General features: G+C 43.1%; 1 protein-coding gene across 3 annotated transcripts in view; it reads right to left on the reverse strand.

Moving 5' to 3' along the window:
• The window catches only part of HHAT (hedgehog acyltransferase), a 363,561-nt gene that overhangs the window by 194,177 nt on the left and 146,945 nt on the right, over positions 1–22,439 (reverse strand). The window lies entirely within an intron of this gene.

Consider the following 22,439-nt stretch of genomic DNA (forward strand, 5'->3'; position numbering starts at 1 on the left):
ATAAACGAATACACAAATCAACGGAGAGTCAGAACTTCCCCTGAAGCAGGGGTCTGGACAAGTAGGTTCCTGAAGGGTAAGTCACACACGAGGGCATTCAGGGAAACAAGGAATACGGTGACGATTCTGGGCTGGATAGGGTTTATCACAGGAAGGTGAGAGAAACAACAGCTCAGGGTCAGCTGGGACTAACGGAGGTGGAGGCCAGATAGGACAGAAGAAGTATGCCCGCAGGCTCTGAAGCTGAACCAGGTGGACAGTTAGGAGGTTTCTAAAGGTGGACTGTACGCTGGGAAGGTGCAGATCACCCGGGACACAGAATCCAATGAGCTCCAAATGGAGGGGAAAGGGCGCGCCAGGAGCACCCATAACGTTTCCTAGGTCTCTATATGGTCAATGCAGAACCGCTAAAAGAAATTATTAATAATCCTTGATAAATAAATTGCTGACATTGGTTCCCCTGGAATAAGTTCCAGAGGTGCCCAGGTAAGAAGGACTGTCTCACCAATCAACAGCTGCAGGTCAGAGTGTCTGCCCGGGCAACTTCTGACTTGGGGCTCCACTCTGACAACTCAGCTTGTGTTCTGCCTGTGGAGTCTGAACTACACAGGCTACAGCACTCCCAATCCTCATTCACTCGCTGTCAGCACACCTGTAGGGTGACTGCAACCCATCCTGCCCCAAGTGAATGCTGATATGCTGTGCAGCGTATATTTTAAGTCAGTTCACCCCAACCACATACATCTTTAATGCCTGCATGATTCAGTAACAACCAGAACATGAACCTTATTTAATTTATAAAGAAAGATTAAACCCTCATTTCCACCCCAGCACGTACGCAGCATTAGCCCATTAAAAGGTGGAGAAACTAAAACTTAGAGAGGTTAAAGAAACTTAATCAAGGTCACAGACCTACTAAGGAAAGAATGTGATGTTGGGTCTGTCAGACTCCAAAGTCCACCTTATTCTCCATACTATGTAATTCTTTAAATGCTTTTTAAACAAACTGATATAAAAATTGCTGTACTTTCTCAACAACTTTATGTCAATAGTCACATACTATTATCCAAACGAAACAACTTATTTTATATTTTTTCAGGGAATCCGTGTAAATCGATTTATTTTTCATGGTGTCCATTAACTCTATGATTATTGCACCTCAAAGACATAATTGTTTAAACCTAATTATTGCTAAAATATTTTTTTTTAAAAAGCTAACATTAAGTAAATGAAGACATGTTATTGAGAAAGGACACGGTGTGGTCCCAGCTCTACTACTTACCTCTTTGGGAAAATCATTTAACCTCTATGGCTTTCTTTTTCCTTGTCAATAAAATGGGAATAATAAAAATAAGACCTTCTCTGACTAACCCACTGAACCTACAAATGAGACAACAGATGTGGAAGTATTTTTAAATGCTGAAGTACTTTATAGGCTCAAGGATGGTCATGCCTGTCTTGGGATACATTACTTGTTGGCATTTAATTCCCTGAGGGCAGAGACTCCCCTACTCAGCTCTGTATGCATAAATTGGTGGCTGGCACATAGTAGGTGCTCAATAAATACTTACTGAACAAAGAGAATTTGGACTTTTAGTTATAATCCATTAAGACAGCATTTACAATTTATTTAAATAGTCTGTAAGTGGAAGATAATAATAAAATCAATCATTTTAATATCTGAGAAATCAAATATGAAGTTGCAGAATAATTTGAAAAAAGCCCATGCAACAGGGACGCTCTGCTCAGTGAGATGCTGATGAAACTTGCCTTGGAAAAGCAGACAGATTTTTTGCTGCCCCTGCTGCCGGGCACCTCCACCAGTGGTCTGAGCACTGAGCCATCAGTCATGAATTTAACCCCACACAGTCCAAGTGGCTTTGCAGACAGTCCGCCCCATCCCGCTAATCCTCTCACAAATGCCCTTCTCTCATTATGGAGGGAGGGGCTTCGGACAACTATTCTCGATACCAGAAAAACATCAAGGCACATTCCCTGCTGCCAGCAGTTCAAGTATCCATCTGTGTTTGGAGGAGCATCATGTTTAAGAAACTCACAAGAACAGCCTGTGTGGAGTTCTCAAGGGCAGCTCCTGTAACCTCTCTACATTGTGCTGACATAGCACTAAATCCCTGTAGCCCAGGCTCCATCAGGGAAGAGCTTTTATAGAGTGGGAGATGATCGCTTTCCCCACCTCACCTCATACCCTCCCCTCTCCTCTGACTCCTCAGCCAGGAGACCTGGACCTCAGGTTACTAAGGATTTTCTCAGATTACAAGAGATAGCCCTAACCCTCCCCTTTTGCCATGCCAAGGAGTCAAGGACCACAGTCAAATCCCTCAGGTCATTCAAGCCGAGGTCTCCCACTCAAACCCACAAGAAGTGATGGCACAGTTTCTTGGCTTTATTGATAGGACTTGAGGGACCAACAACCTTCAGAAAGTAAAGTGCACAGACCACATGGTAGTTGCTCATGATTTTGAGTCATACACAACATCTGGCAGACGATCTTGCTAGCAACCTTTAGGAAATTAAATCTGCTGTCAAATCGGAAATGAAACACAGAAAACCGGTCCCTCGGATTTCTTTATGGACCAACCTCATGGGACTGAGTGACCACATAACTATTAGGAGAAAACACACCCTGTCTCAAATACATCACATCTCACCCTGCTGTCGAAACTCACTTGAGAAATCCTAGGGAATCTAAAATTTTGGCGCTCAATTTTTGCAGTAAAACTGCAAGACTGCAAGAAGGGTACCTAATCCCAGCTGTAACAAAAATATAAATAGTCTGGGAAATATATTGCTACGACAATTACTGCTACCAATTAAGTCAGTTCCCAACTAGGCAAGTAATATCTTTGTATGCAGATTTATATTATTGTAAGCAGCTCTTTACAGGAAACCAACCTCAGCAGGAAGCCCCTTTTCTTATCACTTTGGCAAAGCTATATTGTAACGAACTTTCAAACCAGGCGCCTGCATGCTCTACTCATTTCCAGCCCAAGCACAGCTTTCAAATATTTTAATCACACAATACCTTGCCTAACTTGCCCGCTCTTTCCATAGATCAAAGAAGTGGAAATGAAGAATAAGTAATTAACAGATGACCAGATCTCCTCCCTAGCTTCCCCTTCAGTAACCTTCGGAAGGAGCCCTCCGAACAAACGGTGTGAACAAGATAACATCTAGAGGAAGATAAGGAGGAGTCGACACAAGCCTGCCCACATTGGCGGCATTGACTCTGACCCCCACTTCAATGCTTAACTGAAATTACTTCCCTGGTGCTCTTTAAAAGCTTTCATGGCTGAGCAGAATCTTCAGAGGTTGTTTCTGGGGGACACTGAGTCTACCATCTCCCCAGATTGCTGGCATTCTGATTAAAGGCAACTTTCCTTTCTACCATTTGTGAGTAACGATTTTGTAAGCAGTGATCAGCGGGACCCCCATTCGATAACATTAGGATGACAATGTTTTTCATACTGGGACTTGGGCTACGTCACCACCAAGCCTCTGTCAGTCCATTTTCCTGTCCCCCTGATAAAAACCCTGCTTCCCACACACAGCGCAAGAGCCTCAACTGTAATAACGAAGCCTGCAACCTCGTCTGACTGCTGCTACCTCATTCACTGTTCACAACCCAGTTGGCACCTGTAGGATACCCACGAGGTATATTTTAATTAACTTCTTAGCAAATCCTCTATACACTGTGCTGCTAGCAACACTTCCCAGAAACACAATGACTACTTGTATCTATCATCTCGACTTTAACAGTAAGGTAAGGTCATGTCCACAGGCATTGCTTTCCAGAAGTCTGGTGGGCCAGATCTCCTGTGTAAAGAGTCTCATAGGGAAAGCCATGCCCCTCCCTGCAATGGGGAGCAGGAAGGAAGCCCTCCAAAATCCAAAGAAGGTTTTCTGCAGGACACAGTCAGCTCCCAGGAGAGACAGGTCAGACTTTCCTTCCTGGATGGCACATTCCCTCACCCGTGGGCTTCTTGCACAAGAGGAACAATTCTAGGAGAACTGAGGGAAGAGGGCAGAGAAAGGGAGAAGTCTACGCGAAGGAAAAACAAGTTGGAGGACAAAGGCATCCTGGACAACAAATAGGAGTGGCTCACTGTTCCTAAGTTTTTGTGACTGTAGGTCAGTGGCCTCCACCTTGCTTGGGTGGCTCCAAGTCTGGCTTGACTGATTCCTTATCTCCGCATCAAGAGTTACCTCCCAGGCCCCTCCTCACCTTGGGGCTGATTGAGTTCACCCTCCCCCACCTCCCCATCTCTTTAGTCCCTCTGTGGTCCCCTCCCCGGAGAACACCAGCAAAAGCTCCTGCTGGAGTTCTTCCGGGGCCCAGTCCCTGCGACCCATGTGAATGTAAGATACTGAACATTCACAGATACTTAGAGTCACCCAAGGCCATCCTCCAGGTAGTCTACGGTCATGGCATGCCGGGGAGGAGGAGTCCTAAGGAGCCCTCTAGCCCAGCCCAGTGCCTCTTAAGTTTTAATGTGCATACAATGTTCCTAGGAGATCTTGTTAAAAAGCAGATTCTGACTCAGTAGGTCTTGGGTGGGACCCAAGATTCTGCATTTCTAACAAGCTCCCAGAAGAGGCTATTCCCCAGACCATACTTGGGCTAGCATGGCTCTTGCTAAATACAGACACTGGCTGTATTAAATACCCAAAATACAAAACAACCAAATACAAAATAAGTAAGGTATGGTAGTCCCTGGCCTCCAAAAGCTCAGTGAGCTAGACACAATGACTGCAAGAGCACGTATACGTATTAAAATACATGAACGTACACAGTACCATGGAGTAAAGAGGAGACAGCAATCCCTCTGCTGGGGGGTTGAGCACAGCTTGACAGACACTGAAGCTGGGACTGACTTGAAGTCTATGAGGTATCTTGCCTGATAGAAGGAGAAGCATGACAGCGAGCCCTGCAGTACTAGCACATCAGCACCAAGGTCATGAAGGTTTGTGAGAGAACTGGGGAACAGTGACCAGTTCTGCCCTGTTGTCTTATAAGGTGAGTGAGAAGCATTTGAAATGGCAGGTTGGAGCCAGGTTTGTATGTCATGCTTAACAATGAAATATTATTAGAGAATTAGTCTTAACTTTACCCTGCAGGTTATCTATAGCTTACAGTACTCAGGAGGAGACAGTATTCATCTTATTCATTAGGTAAGTAGTTGGACAGTATCAGAGAATTTTATTAGCATGCCAAGAGAAAAATCTTTGAATGCCTACTATAGTCAGGTGGATTGAATAAAGATGGCAGGTAGCATGTCTGGAGCTGAAGTCGTCTGAAATCTCAGGACTCACAGGTGGATGACATCAAATATTTTTGCACTTCTTGGTATAATGGGAAAAGGAAACCTATTTACCCATGGTGCTTAGTGAAAGCATGAATTTTCACATACTCATCTACAAGCAAATGCATTATGTATCTAAACCTTTCTTATTAAGAGGATTAGTCTTTAGCTTTTAATGCAATTAGAATGTACTACCTATGTGACTCGGGAAACATTAGTTACATCTCTAGTTCTTACATGGTGATGATGATATTTAAATCCTCATCCAGCAATTCTACTACAAGAAAAAATAACTTAATTCTAACAGGGGATTTTTTTTTTTCTTGTTTTACGCGGGCCTCTCACTGTTGTGGCCTCTCCCGTTGCGGAGCACAGGCTCCCGACGCACAGGCTCAGCAGCCATGGCTCACGGGCCAAGCCGCTCCATGGCATGTGGGATCCTCCCGGACCGGGGCACGAACCCGTGTGCCCTGCATCGGCAGGAGGACTCTCAACCACTGCGCCACCAGGGAAGCCCTAACAGGGGACTTTTTAAAACTAAAACAATGTATTTTGTTCTCAGCAATCCCTACTTCTGGGTTGTCCAACTGCTCAAAAATTTAGCACTAAGTCTAACTGAATTGGATCTTAGGGTATTTTTCTCCATATTAATAAAGAATACCCCCTTCTACCTAGAATACCTAGGCCACAAGGCTCTCTGCCCTAGAGGAGAAGAATACGTCAAAAGAGAAGATAAAAAACCTGCCCCTTGGGACTCAGTGGACTCAGGGAAGGGGAGGAAGGGATGAAAGAGGATGAAAGAATTCAGAAACCTGTCCCGGCTCCTCTTCCCATCAGCCCACCCCATGACACCCTAAAAGGGAAGTCCATTAAACAGATGGAGATAAAAACCCAAGCAGAGAGACTCCAGCTTTCCTTTCTGGTTGGAACTCTGAGATACCACCTTGCAGGACGCTCTCTACAACAAAGACTGGGCATATTGGAAGATATATAGTTAGGCAGAGTGAAGGAGAGAGCAATAGCTGCATCGCTGAACCTCCTTTAGCAACCTTATGGCAAAAGAGATTCAGAAGTTCTACATGGAAGTTAGTAAGATGAGAGCCAATAAACCTGGTTTAGGGACACCTGTGATGACTGGCAAGGTGAGTACACTGCAAAGTGTAGTGCACAGCCTTGCCAGGGCCTGGCTGAGACTCAAAGGGGTCTGCCTAGTCAAAAGAACTGGGATGAAGCTGAGTCAGGAAGAGAGGAAGTCTGGGCCAGCTTCACCAGCTTCTTTCCAGAGGTTCCTGGGGCTCAGATAAGATCCACATTCTCCTTTGAGTCCACTTTAATGGGGCTTTTGCCCCTACCACTTCACTAAAACTGCTTCTGTCAAGGTCACCAGTGACCTCCATAGGGGTAACTCCAGTGTCAATTGTCATCTTCCTTTACTACTTTAGGTAGGGATATGAAGAAGCAGACTGGACACAACAGAAGAAAGGAGCAATGAACTTAAAGATAAGCCAATAGAAAGTATCCAAATCAAAACACAGAAAGGAAAAAAAAAAAAAAAAGAATTGGGAGGCAAAAAGACAAACCAAGCATCAAAGAACTGTAGGATAATACCAGACAGTCTAATTGGAATGCCAACAGGAAAAGAGAAAATGGTAGGAAAGAAATATTTAAAGAGAAAATGCAAAGAATCTTTCAAAATTAATGAAAGAAAATAAACCATAGATCCAAGCTCAGAAAACTAGAGGCAGAAAACAAAGAAAACTATATCTAAGCACATCACAGTCAAACTGCTGAAACCAAAGATAAAGGGAAAATCTTGAAGTCAGCCAGAAGGAAAAAAAAGAAACAACACACAGAGGAATTATATGAGACTTCTTGTCAGAAACTATGCAAGCCAGCAGATAATGGAAAGACATCTTTAAGACACTGAAAGAAAAAAATAACTGTCAACATAAAATTCCATATCCAGTAAAAATATCTTTCAAAAATGAAGACAAAATAAGAATATTTTCCCCCAAAAAAGAAATAATAGTTTATATAATTCATGGCCAGCAGACCAGAAGGCTAAGGAAGTTCTTCAGGCAGAAAGAAATATAATATCAAATGGAATATTTGGATTTATACAAAGAAATAAATAGTACCAGAAATGGGCTGGGGGAGGAGAGTTATCGTTTAGTGGGTCTGGAGTTTGTGTTTGGGAAGATGAAAAAGTTGCACAGATGGATGGTGGTGATGATCACGGAATAATATGAATGTACTTAATGCCACTGAACTGTACACTGTAAAATGGTTAAGGGACTTCCCTGGAGGTCCAGTAGTTAAGACTCTGCACTTCCAATGCAGGGGGGCATGGGTTTGATCCCTGGTCAGGGAATTAAGATCCCACATGCTGTGCAGTGCGGCCAAAATAAAAGAAAATGATTAAAATGGTAAATTTTCTCATCTCATTAAGGGAAAAAATGTAGATACTTCAGTAACTGAAGGCCATCATAAAGCACAGAAAATGAAAGTACTGATAAGAGCTCAGATGATGCTATTGACCTGATCTGCATTCAAGTTCACATTAGTGTAGTGACCTTAGGTGATAAACTTTAAAAACTCCAAATTACTTACTAGTTCATTAGGGAAATAAACTCTTCTTCAGAGATATATTGTGGGCATTGATATAACCTTTGAAAAATACATAGCTCTCTATATAGTGACATGGAGTAAACCTTCAATAAATGTGAGCTCCTCATACTACAGAAAAAGTAAATTTTATATTAAGTTGTGTATGTTACCCTGATAGACAGATAGACAGACAGACAGACAGATGAGTAGATACAAAGGCATAAAAAAAGAACAAATAACAAATGGGGTAAACAGAAAGCAATGATCAAGATGGCAGATTTAAATGCAGCCACACCAACAATTACATAAATGCCCCAATGGCGGAGACTGTCAGTTTGGATAAAAAAGTAAAACTCAACTCTATACTGTCATTTTAATTATAAAAACACACAAGGTTAAAAGTAAAAGGATGGAATAAGATATGTCGTGAAAACACATTAAAAAAAAAAGCTGGATTCACTATATTAATATTAGACAAAATAAACCTCAGAACAAGAAACATTAACAATAAAGAGGATCATTATAAAATGATAAAATGATTCCTTCATCAAGAAAGTATAATACTCCCAAATGAGTGTGCACACAGTAGCAGAGCTTAAAATTCATAAAGCAAACATGAAATCCAAAGCCCTTAAAATGGCCCCCTGTTCTCTTGGCCACCCACCTGCCTCTACATTTACTCTTGCTCATTCCGCCCCACCACACTGGCAGCCCTGCCATGCCTTCCACACCGAGGCTCACGCTCTGTCCTCCATGTACTTTCTGCTGGGAACACTCTGCTCGGCCACCAATGAGGCCACTCCCTCATTTCATCCAAGGCTCTGCTCACGTGGCGCCTCCTCGGTGAAACTTCCTTGTCCACCACATTTCACACTGCAACTCCTGCCACTCCCTATCCCCTTCACCTGGCTTATCTTTCTCTATAGTTATGAACTTCTAACACACTACCTAGTTTACTTATTTGCTTATCATCTTCCTCTTATTATTATTATGAAAGTTCCATAAGGGGCAGGATGTTCTGCTTTTTTTCTCACTACTTTACGTCATGAGCCTAAAACAGCATCTCCCACATAGGCACTCGAGATTTAATGACTGGCTTTTAAAACTGAAATGCCCCTTTCCAGCCCCATTCCCAGATTCATAATGAGGAAGAGTGCATAAACTGTCTGAAATAGAGAGATTACATTTATTTGGTATATTAGAGTGATAATACATGAACTACACTCCATGACGTGAAGAATATGAAAATGACCAGCCCAGTACCTGGCACATGTGATCATTTGCTCAGCCCTCTTGCTCCACTCCTTTCCCATCCCTCCAAGAGTTTTGGGACTTTATCCCATACACTTTTGTACAGCTGAAACCTAACAGAGCCTGGTTCATGGGAGACATGATGATAAATGAAGAAATGAGCCCTCCTCTTTATTTTTTTTAAAACATCTTTATTGGAGTATAATTGCTTTACAATGGTGTGTTAGTTTCTGCTTTATAATAAAGTGAATCAGCTATACAAATACATATGTTCCCATATCTCTTCCCTATTGCGTCTCCCTCCCTCCCACCCTCCCTATCCCACCCCTCTAGGTGGTCACAAAGCACCGAGCTGATCTCCCTGTGCTATGCGGCTGCTTCCCACTAGCTATCTATTTTCCGTTTGGTAGCGTCTATATGTCCACGCCACTCTCTCACTTCGTCCCAGCTTCCCCTTCCTCCTCCCGGTGTCCTCAAGTCCGTTCTCTACGTCTGTGTCTTTATTCCTGTCCTGCCCCTAGGTTCCTCAGAACCTTTTTTTAGATCCCGTACATATGTATTAGCATACGGTACTTGTTTTTCTCTTTCTGACTGACTTCACTCCGTATGACAGACTCTAGGTGGACGGACCTGAGCCCTCCTCTTAATGCCAACTCATTCAGAACATCTTGCTTGATAAGCCCAGCTGGAAGTAATCTCCATTGCCCCAGTACTCCACATACATACACTCACTGCCTAAATTAGTCTTTAAGCCTGGTCATATTCTGCCACGTATTTGATATTTAAGCACATGTCCTCAGAGGGCAAACAAAATTCACATTTCTTTATTTCCCTCTGTTCTTCTTAGCACATGGGATATACTCAATAGTTACGTGTTAAGTGAATGGAAGTAGTATTAGGAAAGACGGGAACCACGGTACGTTTCACCTCTACAAAGAAGAGTCCTGAATGGCTAAGAGCACGTGTATTACCAGCTACATAACAATGGTATATTGTCATATAGTCAGTAACAATATGTTATATATGATAGGGGTATACATGATAATGATCCTACCACAGACATCACTCCAGCCATAACTGAATTATACGCTCATTTCATTCATTCACTGTTCATTCCACAAACATTTACTGAATACCTCCTCACTGCTCGGCGATGCAAAAGGCGTATGTGATATGACAGGAGCACAGTGCTGGCCCTGCCTTGAGGAGCTCACAGCCCAACGGAAAGAGACAGGCAAGTTGACAAGTGATTATAATGCCAATGTGTACAAACCATGGTAATGGTGAAAGTACAGAGAGTACCATGGAGGCACAGCAAAAGGGTATCTAATGCAACCTTAGAGAACCAGGTACCCCAGAAAAGATGCAGTGTGAGGTAAGAGCAGAAGGTGCAGAAGTAAGAGGGAACAGAGAATGGGTGGAGGAGGAGCTGAATGGGCAAAGGCTCTCAGTGAAGAGGCAGCTGACGGCCTTGGAGGACAGCAAAGAGTCTGATAGAGCCAGAACATCAAATTGAGGGAGGGGCTGTAAAGAGATAAGGGTTCCCTCCCCTCTCACACCGAAACCCCTCACATCCAGCCCCCAGCCCCTTTACTCCATTGAAGCAAGCTCTCTTGATAAGGTTAGTAATAACCTCCAGTTGACAAACCCCAAAAGGCTTCATCACCCTCACCCTCTCAGAAGCACTGGGCTCTGGTAACCCCTTCCTCCTTTCTCAAAACACTCTTTGTTCTTCCTGGTAACATATGCCCCCTAGTTGTTCTTTTTTATTTACCAAGAGAAGTTGGCCTTCTCTAGCCAATCCTTTTTTTTTTTTTTTAATCTGCTTTACAGGCTCAAACCTGTCCATCCAGGCTGAAAGTGCTGAAGTTCTAAAAATCTCAGTCCTTGTCTGAAGACTAAATTCCTCCCTGGGCTTACAAGGACATCTCTGGTCAGAGGTCCCCACCTGTATGCAATCTCATCTCAAATGACCCCCAAACACATGCTCTCTGCACACCACACAATGGCCTTCCTCGGGCCAGAGAACTGCCACGTTCTCCTACCAGAGGGCCTTTGGACATGCCACTTCCTCCTCCTGGAAAACTCTTTCTGCTCCTACTCAACTTTCAGACCTCAGGTCAATCCATATCTCAGCAGAAGAGCTTTCTATGACGAGAAATAAATCCTCAGAAATAAATCCTCAGAATAAAGAGGATGAAAGACAGGAGCTGGGGCCAGATCAGGAAAGGCTCTGCAGGAATCTGTTCTCCTTCCTAAGGCTAAGGGTGATGGTGGCAAATGTTTCTTAAAGTGCGGTCCGTGGACCACAGATCACTTTAGTTGCTTGACAAAATTCAGATTACTGGGCCCTACTCCAAACAGAATCTAGACATGGACCCCTATTCTGCCATTTAACAAGCCTTGCAGATGATTCTAATACATACTATCATCTGAGGCCTACTCCTCAGTCCACTAGTAATAGTAATGTGGAATCTGACCATGGTTTAGACCAATTTTCCAAGGGAACATACACTCAGGGGGGCAACCTGGGATGCCAGGAGCAATCTTCACTCAAAGCAAAGAAGCAAGGGCCTGCCTTCCCCTCGAATGGTAAGTAATCAAGCTGGTCCTACTCCTCCCAAGCCTAGGCCCAGGCAGGAGACATTGTATCATGTAAAACAGGGAGACAGGACAGAGGGGAGAAGCAATGGATGGAAAGCTCCAGGGGGGTCCACGGAGGAGAATGTGAGGTTCAGTTACTCAGAAACCCCGAGGCGCATAATGTTCCCATCCCAGATGACACCTACTCAGCCCCTTTCTTTTCCTCAGGAGGCTCCAAATTTGACCCTTATCCTTTGCTGCTGCACAAACACCACTGATTGTCCACGATGAGGGTTTCACTCCTTCCCACCCACTGCGGAAAAGAGGACAGCCTCTCCCTAGTCTGTTGTCCCTGAAGTAATGAAAGTCCTTTAAATTTTTCTTTTTTTGTTGTTGTGGTGGTGGTGGTGGTGGTGGTGGTGATGGTGTCTGACTGGTTTGCTGGTTTGGGGCCTTTAATGAGGAGGAATAAAAGAGTTGTTTTCTTTACTCACCCCCGCTCTTTTTTGCACCAGACCCAACAAAGAAACACAAATTCCCTCTTGGATTCTAATGGTAAGTCGTTCAATACAGAAAAGACAGAAACATTCACATTTGAAAGAAACACAGAACCTAGAATGCACACTGTAGGACGGGGGGGCCCAGAAAGAGCCTCAGGTACAACATAGGAAACAGATTATACCAAAGCAGGTGGCATTGTATAAATGCACCATAAATGTGGTCAGGATGGCAGGTTAGCCATTGAGGATAATTAAGTTCGACCCATACTTCACATGTAAGCCAATTTCCCTGATATTAAAGGAGTGGGAGGCATGTGGGATCATCTTTCTTTACTTAGGAAATTATCTGTTTGTTGAGGGCCTACTATGTGCCAGGCCCAGTGCTAGGTGATGCAGAGACTATGGAGAGCGGGTTTCTGAGAATCTACAGAAAAACTCTTTCAGTAGCTTACGGATCCCCAAATGAAGGATTCTTGCCTTATATAAAAGTTAGTAAATGTCAAATGGACTTCCTCAGATTATCACCAAAGGCAGAAACTACACAGGAAAATAAGAAGAGACCTGACCGCATTCGAAGGTAAAACTGATACATCAAAATGCCTATAAACATTTCAGAGAGACAGCACGTTGCACTTTGAATGTAATCCTCAGAACGGAGGTGGGGCAAAAAGCAACACGGGTTTGCGAAAGGGAGGGCATGAATTAGAAACAAGATAGTGCTAAGTGCCCATAAGGTTACCGGCTGGCAGATGTGGGACAATTCTCCATCCTTGTTGACAAAGAGGGTCTGACCCAGCCTGATGTAAGACAGAGAAACAGAGCAGGAGGAGGAGGACAGCCATCAAGGTGGCCACGTGCCAGGGGACACAGGAGGAGGAGACACTGGCAGGAGAAACAAAGTCCAGTTTTTATGTGGGCACCAGGTGAAGCCCCCTTCCCACCTCCACTGAGGCAGCCGTTTCTGGGCTGCCACTTGTAACATAAGGGATGTAACGTAAGAACAGAAACCCCGTGGACCCCACACCACTCCCGTGGTCAGTTACTCAGGGTTAAATGGCAACTCCCTGTTTCCTCATCCCTTTGGTACAGAGAGGCCGACGCACTGCCCGACTGCCCCCTCCCCTCACCCCCTGCACCATCTCCCTTTCTAGGGAGTCAGTGCAAAAGCCACTGTCATTCTCAAGTACCCCTAAGTTCCAGAGCCTGTCACACAAGCCTTACATTCCAGACCCTGGAGGAGGAATCCACTTCAGCTCCATTTCACTGGAGACAGTGAAAGGCAGTGATTCTGAACACAGATGCTTCAGCCATGTGCTTGGGTTCAAATCCCAGGTCCACCACTAACTAGCAGTGTGATTTAAGGATTTAAGGTGTGTGATTCTATCAGTTTCATCATTTGTAAAGTGGGGATAATAGAACCTACACCATAGGAGTTTTGTGAGGATTAAATAAATTAAATCTATAAAAGCATTCAGAAATGTGCCTGGCATGACGTTTGCACTGTTCGCTGCCACTGCCTCTATTATTATTTTTACTCCTGCCACAACTGTTGACCCTTGAACAACACGGGTTTGAACTGTGTGGGTCCACTTGTACTCGGATTTCTTTCAATAGTAAATACTACAGTACTATTTGGTCCGAGGCTGACTGAATTCAAGGATGCGGAACCACGGAACCATGGATACAGAGGACCGACCATAAATTATATGTGGATTTCCAACTGTCAGGACGGTCGGCGCCCCAACCCCTGAGCTGCTCAGGGGTCAACTGTATTCGTTGTGAGGAAGTGTTTTCAAAGCATTTCCCTCCAAGTCCTGTTCCGTGTTCTCCATCTTCCATCGCAGCCCCTCCCTCGGAAAAATCCTACCTCCAAAGAGAAACAGTTGTCAAACTCCTCTCTCACATCAAAGTCTGAATGGAATCTCTTTTCTTCCTGGAAGTTTGCAACGTTCTCCCTCATCTGGTATCAAGGACGTGGCACAATGTCAGATAAAATAATGATAGTAATTAAGTGAGAAAGGCGTACTTCCCTCATTCCTTATGAGGCAGATTCATTCTCAGGAAAACTGCAAGCAGACACAATATTTTGACAAGCCATGTACACGCATTTAACAAGAAAAACAGGGAGATAGAGAGGGTGGGGTATTGACAGTGGTCACGGTGTGTATACCTCAGCAAGGACATGTCACTGCCAGCAACACAGAGCAACTGCTCAAACGTCAGATCAAACTATTTGAAAAATCTGGCTCTTCAGACCTAATGTCCAAAATTACAGAGAAGAGTGACTATTCACCCATTCAGCACATATTTCCTGAGTGCCCACTACATGCTGGGAACCAGGGAGGGTGCTGGGGACACAGCAGTGAACAAAACAAGACCTGATCATTGCCCTCAAAGAGCTTATAGTCTGCTGGGATATGAACAAGTACAGAGACAACTACCGTGGAGCATGGCTGCTGCATGACAAGTACAGGGTCTTAGTTCCCAGAGATGAGTATTATAATATCCCCATTTTCTAGAGAAGGAAACGAAGGCACAGAGGGGGTCACTGGGTAACGAGGAACAGAGCCAGGATTCAAATGCAGGCAGTCGGACTCCACGTCTGGGCTCTGGTGACCGGTGACCAACGAAAGCCTTCTGTTTGAAGATGCCCTGGCGTTTCCTGCATCAAAGCGCTTCATACTCTAAAATGTTTTGAGGGTTCGCTCAGTAATACATGAACTGAAAATACTCTCCACACAGGGAGAAATGGAGAGAGGAGCAGAGCAGCTGTCTTTGAAGTAAAAATAAATCCAGGAAGCAAAACATAATGATGGCTCACAAAATCTGCCTCAACTTGACATCCCATTACTGCTTTGATTTACGGAAGTCTGTGTTTGGAGGAAAAGGTAAGAGGATTTTTGAAATGAATGGAAGAAGAAAGAAAACATGTTTGCTGAGTCTGTTGGGATGGGAATCAGAAGAGAGCAGGGTAGACTAAGAGAGGTATCCAAAATGTGAGGTAATATGAATGGCCAGCAGCTGGAAACTCTCTGCAAAAAGAATTCCTGCAGGGGTGAGGGGGAGGTCGCGATGGTCTAGATTTCAGGGACTCCCCCATGCTTCCATTTTGAAATCCACGCTTCCCACATATCGCCCTCCACCACCACTTTCCACCTCCTCACCCAGCCACCCGATCAGGCCTTTCTTTTCTGAGAAATTAAAAAAGAAACAGTGCAGCCTTTACTCTCCTGTCTGCAATCCTGATTATTAGCTAATGTGTTGATGTCTACAGTGTGCCTGCTTGTGTTCACTGCTTCAGTACATGGTCTCACTTAACCCTCGCACCTCCCCAGTGAGGCAAACACCATGATTCGCCCCCATTTTGATACCTCAGAAAACACAGGCATAAGGAGGTTAAATCACCTGCCCAATTACACAGGTGGGGGAGGGGTGGGAGTATTTTAGCACGAGTATACTGGTGGTCATCTCCATCCAATGGGGCTGGGGCTAATATAATGGTAGAACTGCAAGGGACCATAGACATCATCTAGTGACAAGAGTCTGTCTTTCACTTAACAGAGGAGGAAACTGAGGTAAAAGTAACCTGATCAAGCTCCCTCCAGAGGGCAGAGCCCGTGTCTTTTCCACCACAGTCTGTATCTTTGAATTGTCACATCTCAGGCTCAGAGCTGGACCAGAGCCTCTCCTCAGCCAGTCTCATCACTGTCCACTGCTTCCCCAACCCGGCCCATCTCTCAGTCACCTCTGGCTTTGTTAGATTTTCAAGTGCAAAAAAGTAAGAAGCTACCACTTCCTGAGGAACGACTATACCCCAGGCTCAATCAACCCTCGTGTCACCACTAGGAGGCAAGGGCTATTATTATCTCCATTTTAGAAACAAAAAGATTGACCCAGAGACTTTTAATTATTTGCCCAAATCACACAGCTAGTATGTGGCGTAGCAAACTCTTAGTTAATACATTGCCTCCAAAAAACAAGTGAACTGTTATGAACAGCACCTGTTAATAAGCATCTTTTCTCCCTTATGTTCATAATTTCCCTGCTTTCCCCCCAACAATGCTGGTAGATATGGTGTGTATTTCACAAACTCCATGCTTGCTATCCTGCCCCGCAACTTGAGGTTAAACGTGATTCAAAGGCAGGACTCTCACAAAGCCAGGACTCATACAAAGCCGGCAGTTTGTGTAGCTGGTTTTTATCATCTACCGCAGGCCTGGACCAACTCTCCACCTGGGGAACTAAATTCCTCTATTGACCTAACAGTTCATGCAATCAATGCTCCACTGAAAAAGGGGGCTCGGATTCCTCCCATCCCCAGCCCAAAGATGTCCCCATACATTAAGGTCTAATAGCCACCAACGGCACCCAGATCCCTCTGGGATAAGCAGTGATGCATGAAGTTGCCTGTGAAGACCTGAGAGCATCATAATTCAAGAAATGCAGAGGGCAAGCTGTGCGAGATTCCTAAGATAATTGAAATTGACCCATAACTCACCAGCCACCATGGGAAATTCTATCACTTTGCACCCTTTGCTTCCATAGCTAGAAATCAAATCAGAAGAACATGATCAGATTTCTAATTTGGAACCTCGGACACGCAATGTCATCTTTAATGACTCCTGGAAAAAGATGCTCATTACAGATCTCAGCCTACCTAAATTAAAACCTAAACCCCCCAAATTAAGCAGAAAACTCTCAATTTCTCAGGTCTGTACAGCCACAGAAAAATCACACAAGCGGGAATACACATACTCCTTAGGGGTTTGTTCTGCCTGCAAATATCTGAGCAAGAATTACCCGAAACAGAAGAGCTAGTAGGAAAAAAAAATAATAAACACATCAGGTCCTAACTTTTACGTTTGGGCCATCTGGGCAAATAGCAATTTTTCATGATCAATTTGAACTATCATGTCAGGGAACATTATCTCTCTGCTGATGGCCAGTTTCCTCTCTTCTGTGATGTAGAGCTCAGATTCCTCTGATACGGTAAGCTTCTGGCTTCAAGTCTTCTCTCACTGCTAAGTGGACTGAAAGATGGTGCAATCAGTCAGCACAGTGTTCAGGTGTGTAAGGCTCCTTTCATATAGGAGGCTAAAAATCCATCTCTTGTCCTCAGTTGTAAACCTCATTCAGCGTGGATTTTCTAGAAGCTTAGGTAGCCATTAAACAATCTCCGGAGATTGTTTTTAAATCTCTTCCCTCCACTTCCCATCCACCTCGCCCTTTGTGTCACTGTATGAGTGGCTGCCACAGCCCAGCAGAATGATTTGCATCACCAGGTTTCACATCTGCTCATGACTCAATTCTTCTCAAACCTTAACCCAGGAAGGGGGAGCAATGCCCTGTCTACAGCAATGCCTCAATGATGGCCCAGAAATATTAGATATAAATAGAAACTACAGATTGGAAATTTTATTTTCCTTTGACATGCCTTCTTACAGAGATAAGTTAGAGAATGAGGACCAGGACCACTGCAGGGTTATGTGACCAGATGCTGACTCTGAGCATGGTAAACTAAGGGTGGAGGAACATCATAAATAGTACAAAGGAGAATCTACAATTTTTATTCTTTTTTTTTTCCACTTAAGAAACTACTTCTTCTGAACCTTAAATTGGGCACCGAATTGCTCAAAAAGAGTTCATCTCCCTTCCTAAATTCAACTACTTAATGTGGAACAGTTATTGTACAAAGAATGAAGGCCCAAGGCAAACCAGAAGACCCTTCAAGAAACTGAAACAAACATGAAGGGGCAGACCTACACCCATGTCTGCTAAAGGAAGCCAGGATACAAGTCTAGGTCACCACCAGGAAAGACCATGTCTGCTGCTTCATCCCACGCCCTTGTGAGCACCGCCTTTTAGAATCACATCACTCCAAGCAGTCACCCCAGAGTCCCCCCTCAGAGTAACTTTTCATTATTACTCTCTTGCCCGCACAGTAACTGAGAGGGAGGAGGGAGGGTTTCAACAAGCTGGGGTTTACACTATTTGAGTCTGGTTCCAAACAAGAATGACAAAGGTCTTGGCAGACATATTCTCTCCACCTCAGTGGTTTGTCTACAACAGAGGATCCTGGACAAAAAATTAAATAATTAATTCACTCGCCTGGAGCAAGCATGCCTGTCAAGAGTCAAGGTTTTTTTTTTATTATCCCAGCCAACAGTGGAGAAGCCCTTTAGGAGAATGTGCTTCCTAAGAAATTCATGAGAGCAAGCATTCACACCAAGGAGGCAGAGGAACCGTGCTGGGGGCCCACAAGGCGTTCACCACATGTCCTCCAAGCCATGCTAGGTCCCAACCCGTCTATTCAGTAAATTACTTTTATGAGCAGGTCAAAAGTGAACAGAGCCTTCCAACCAGGCTCACCTTTCAAACAGAACCACTTCCTGGCCCCCCAGCTAGAGAGAGACCCTTTCCTAAACTTGCCATTAAAGCTGGGCAACCTATGATATTTGATGAAATAATTAAAGACAAATCACAGTTCTAAGAGGGAAGTTTATAGCAATACAATCCTACCTTAAGAAACAGGAAACATCTCAAATAAACAACCTAACTTTGCACCTAAAGCAATTAGAGAAAGAAGAACAAAAAAACCCCAAAGTTAGCAGAAGGAAAGAAATCATAAAGATCAGAGCAGAAATAAATGAAAAAGAAATGAAGGAAATGATAGCAAAGATCAATAAAACTAAAAGCTGGTTCTTTGAGAAGATAAACAAGACTGATAAACCATTAGCCAGACTCATCACGAAAAAAAGAGAGAAGTCTCAAATCAATAGAATTAGAAATGAAAAAGGAGAAGTAACAACTGACACTGCAGAAATACAAAGGATCATGAGAGATTACTACAAGCAACTATATGCCAATAAAATGGACAACTTGGAAGAAATGGACAAATTCTTAGAAATGCACAATCTGCCGAGACTGAACCAGGAAGAAATAGAAAATATGAACAGACCAATCACAAGCACTGAAATTGAAACTGTGATTAAAAATCTTCCAACAAGGGCTTCCCTGGTGGTGCAGTGGTTGAGAATCCGCCTGCCGATGCAGGGGACACAGGTTCATGCCCCGGTTCGGGAAGATCCCAAATGCCGCGGAGCGGCTGGGCCCGTGAGCCATGGCCACTGAGCCTGTGCTCCGCAACGGGAGAGGCCACAACAGTGAGAGGCCCGTGTACCACAAAAAAAAAAAAAAAAAAAAAGAAAAGAAAAGAAAGAAAAAAATCTTCCAACAAACAAAAGCCCAGGACCGGATGGCTTCACAGGTGAATTCTATCAAACATTTAGAGAAGAGCTAACACCTATCCTTCTCAAACTCTTCCTTAACATAGCAGAGGGAGGAACTCTCCCAAACTCATTCTACGAGGCCACCATTACTCTGATACCAAAACCAGACAAGGATGTCACAAAAAAAGAAAACTACAGGCCAATATCACTGATGAACATAGATGCAAAAATCCTCAACAAAATACTAGCAAACAGAATCCAACAGCACATTAAAAGGATCATACACCATGATCAAGTGGGGTTTACTCCAGGAATGCAAGGATTCTTCAATATACACAAATCAATCAACGTGATACACCATATTAACAAACTGAAGAAGCAAAACCATATGATCATCTCAATAGATGCAGAGAAAACTTTTGACAAAATTCAACACCCATTTACGATAAAAAAAACCCTGCAGAAAGTAGGCATAAAGGGAACTTTCTTCAACATAATAAAGCCTATATATGACAAACCCACAGCCAACATCCTCCTCAATGGTGAAAAACTAAAAGCATTTCCCCTAAGATCAGGAAGAAGACAAGGTTGCCCACTCTCACCACTATTATTCAACATAGTTTTGGAAGTTTTAGCCACAGCAATAGAGAAGAAAAAGAAATAAAAGGAATCCAAATCGGAAAATAAGAAGTAAAGCTGTCCCTGTTTGCAGATGACATGATACTATACATAGAGAATCCTAAAGATGCTACCAGAAAACTACTACAGCTAATCAATGAATTTGCTTAAGTAGCAGGATACAAAATTAATGTACAGAGTCTCTGGCATTCCTATACACCAATGATGAAAAATCTGAAAGTGAAATTAAGAAAACACTCTCATTTACCACTGCAACAAAAAGAATAAAATATCTAGGAATAAACCTACCTAAGAGACAAAAGATCTGTATGCAGAAAATTATAAGACACTGATGAAAGAACTTAAAGATGATACAATTAGATGGAGAGATATACCATGTTCTTGGATTGGAAGAATCAACATTGTGAAAATGACTATACTACCCAAAGCAATCTACAGATTCAATGCAATCCCATTCAAACTACCACTGGCATTTTTCACAGAAGTAGAACCAAAAATTTCACAATTTGTATGGAAACACAAAAGACCCCGAATAGCCAAAGCAATCTTGAGAACGAAAAATGGAGCTGGAGGAATCAGGCTCTCTGACACCAGACTATACTACAAAGCTACAGTAATCAAGACAGTATGGTACTGGCACCAAAACAGAAATATAGATCAATGGAACAGGATAGAAAGCCCAGAGATAAACCCACACATCTATGGTCACCTTATCTTTGATAAAGGAGGCAAGAATATATAGTGGAGAAAAGACAGCCTCTTCAATAAGTGGTGCCAGGAAAACTGGACAGGTACATGTAAAAGTATGAGATTAGAACACTCTCTAACACCATACACAAAAATAAGCTCAAAATGGATTAAAGACCTAAATGTAAGGCCAGAAACTATCAAACTCTTAGAGGAAAACATAGACAGAATACTCTAGGACATAAATCACAGCAAGATCCTTTTTGACCCACCTCCTAGAGAAATCAAAATAAAAACAAAAATAAACAAATGGGACCTAATGAAACTTAACAGCTTTTGCACAGCAAAGGAAACCATAAACAAGACCAAAAGACAACCCTCAGAATGGGAGAAAATATTTGCAAATGAACCAACTGACAAAGGATTAATCTCCAAAATTTACAAGCAGCTCATGCAGCTCAATAACAAAAACACAAAAAACCCAATCCAAAAATGGGCAGAAGACCTAAATAGACATTTCTCCAAAGAAGATACACAGATTGCCAATAAACACATGAAAGAATACTCAACATCATTAATCATTAGAGAAATGCAAATCAAAAATTACAATGAGATATCATCTCACACCGGTCAGAATGGCCATCATCAGAAAATCTAGAAACAATAAATGCTGGAGAGGGTGTGGAGAAAAGGGAACACTTTTGCACTGCTGGTGGGAGTGTAAATTGATGCAGCCACTATGGAGAACAGTATGGAGGTTCCTTAAAAAACTATAAATAGAACTACCATACGACCCAGCAATCCCACTACTGGGCATATACCCTGAGAAAAACCATAATTCAAAAAGAGTCATGTACCAAAATGTTCATTGCAGCTCTATTTACAATAGCCAGGACATGGAAGCAACTTAAGTGTCCATCGTTTGATGAATGGATAAAGAAGATGTGGCACATATATACAATGGAATATTAATATTACTCAGCCATAAAAAGAAATGAAATTGAGTTGTTTGTAGTGAGGTGGATGGACCTAGAGTCTGTCATACAGAGTGAAGTAAGTCAGAAAGAGAAAAACAAATACCATATGCTAACACATACATATATGGAATCTAAGAAAAAAAAATGTCATGAAGAACCTAGGGGTAAGACAGGAATGGAGATGCAGACCTAGTAGAGAATGGTCTTGAGGATGTGGGAAGGGGGAAGAGTAGGCTGTGACAAAGTGACAGAGTGGCATGGACATATATACACTATCAAACGTAGAACAGATAGCTAGTGGGAAGCAGCCGCATAGCACAGGGAGATCAGCTGGGTGCTTTGTGACCACCTAGAGGGGTGGGATAGGGAGGGTGGGAGGGAGGGAGATGCAAGAGGGAAGAGATATGGGAACATGTGTATATGTATAACTGATTCACTTTGTTATAAAGCAGAAACTAACACATCATTGTAAAGCAATTATACTCCAATAAAAATGTTAAAAAAAAAAAAAGAGTAGCCCCCACTCGCCGCAACTAGAGAAAGCAACAAAGCAACAAAGGCCCAGTGCAGCCAAAAATAAATTAATTAATTAATTTAAATATATATATATATATATATATATATATATATACACACATACATACA

This window comes from Kogia breviceps, chromosome 1 (genome assembly GCF_026419965.1).
Source record: "Kogia breviceps isolate mKogBre1 chromosome 1, mKogBre1 haplotype 1, whole genome shotgun sequence".
NCBI lineage: Eukaryota > Metazoa > Chordata > Mammalia > Artiodactyla > Physeteridae > Kogia > Kogia breviceps.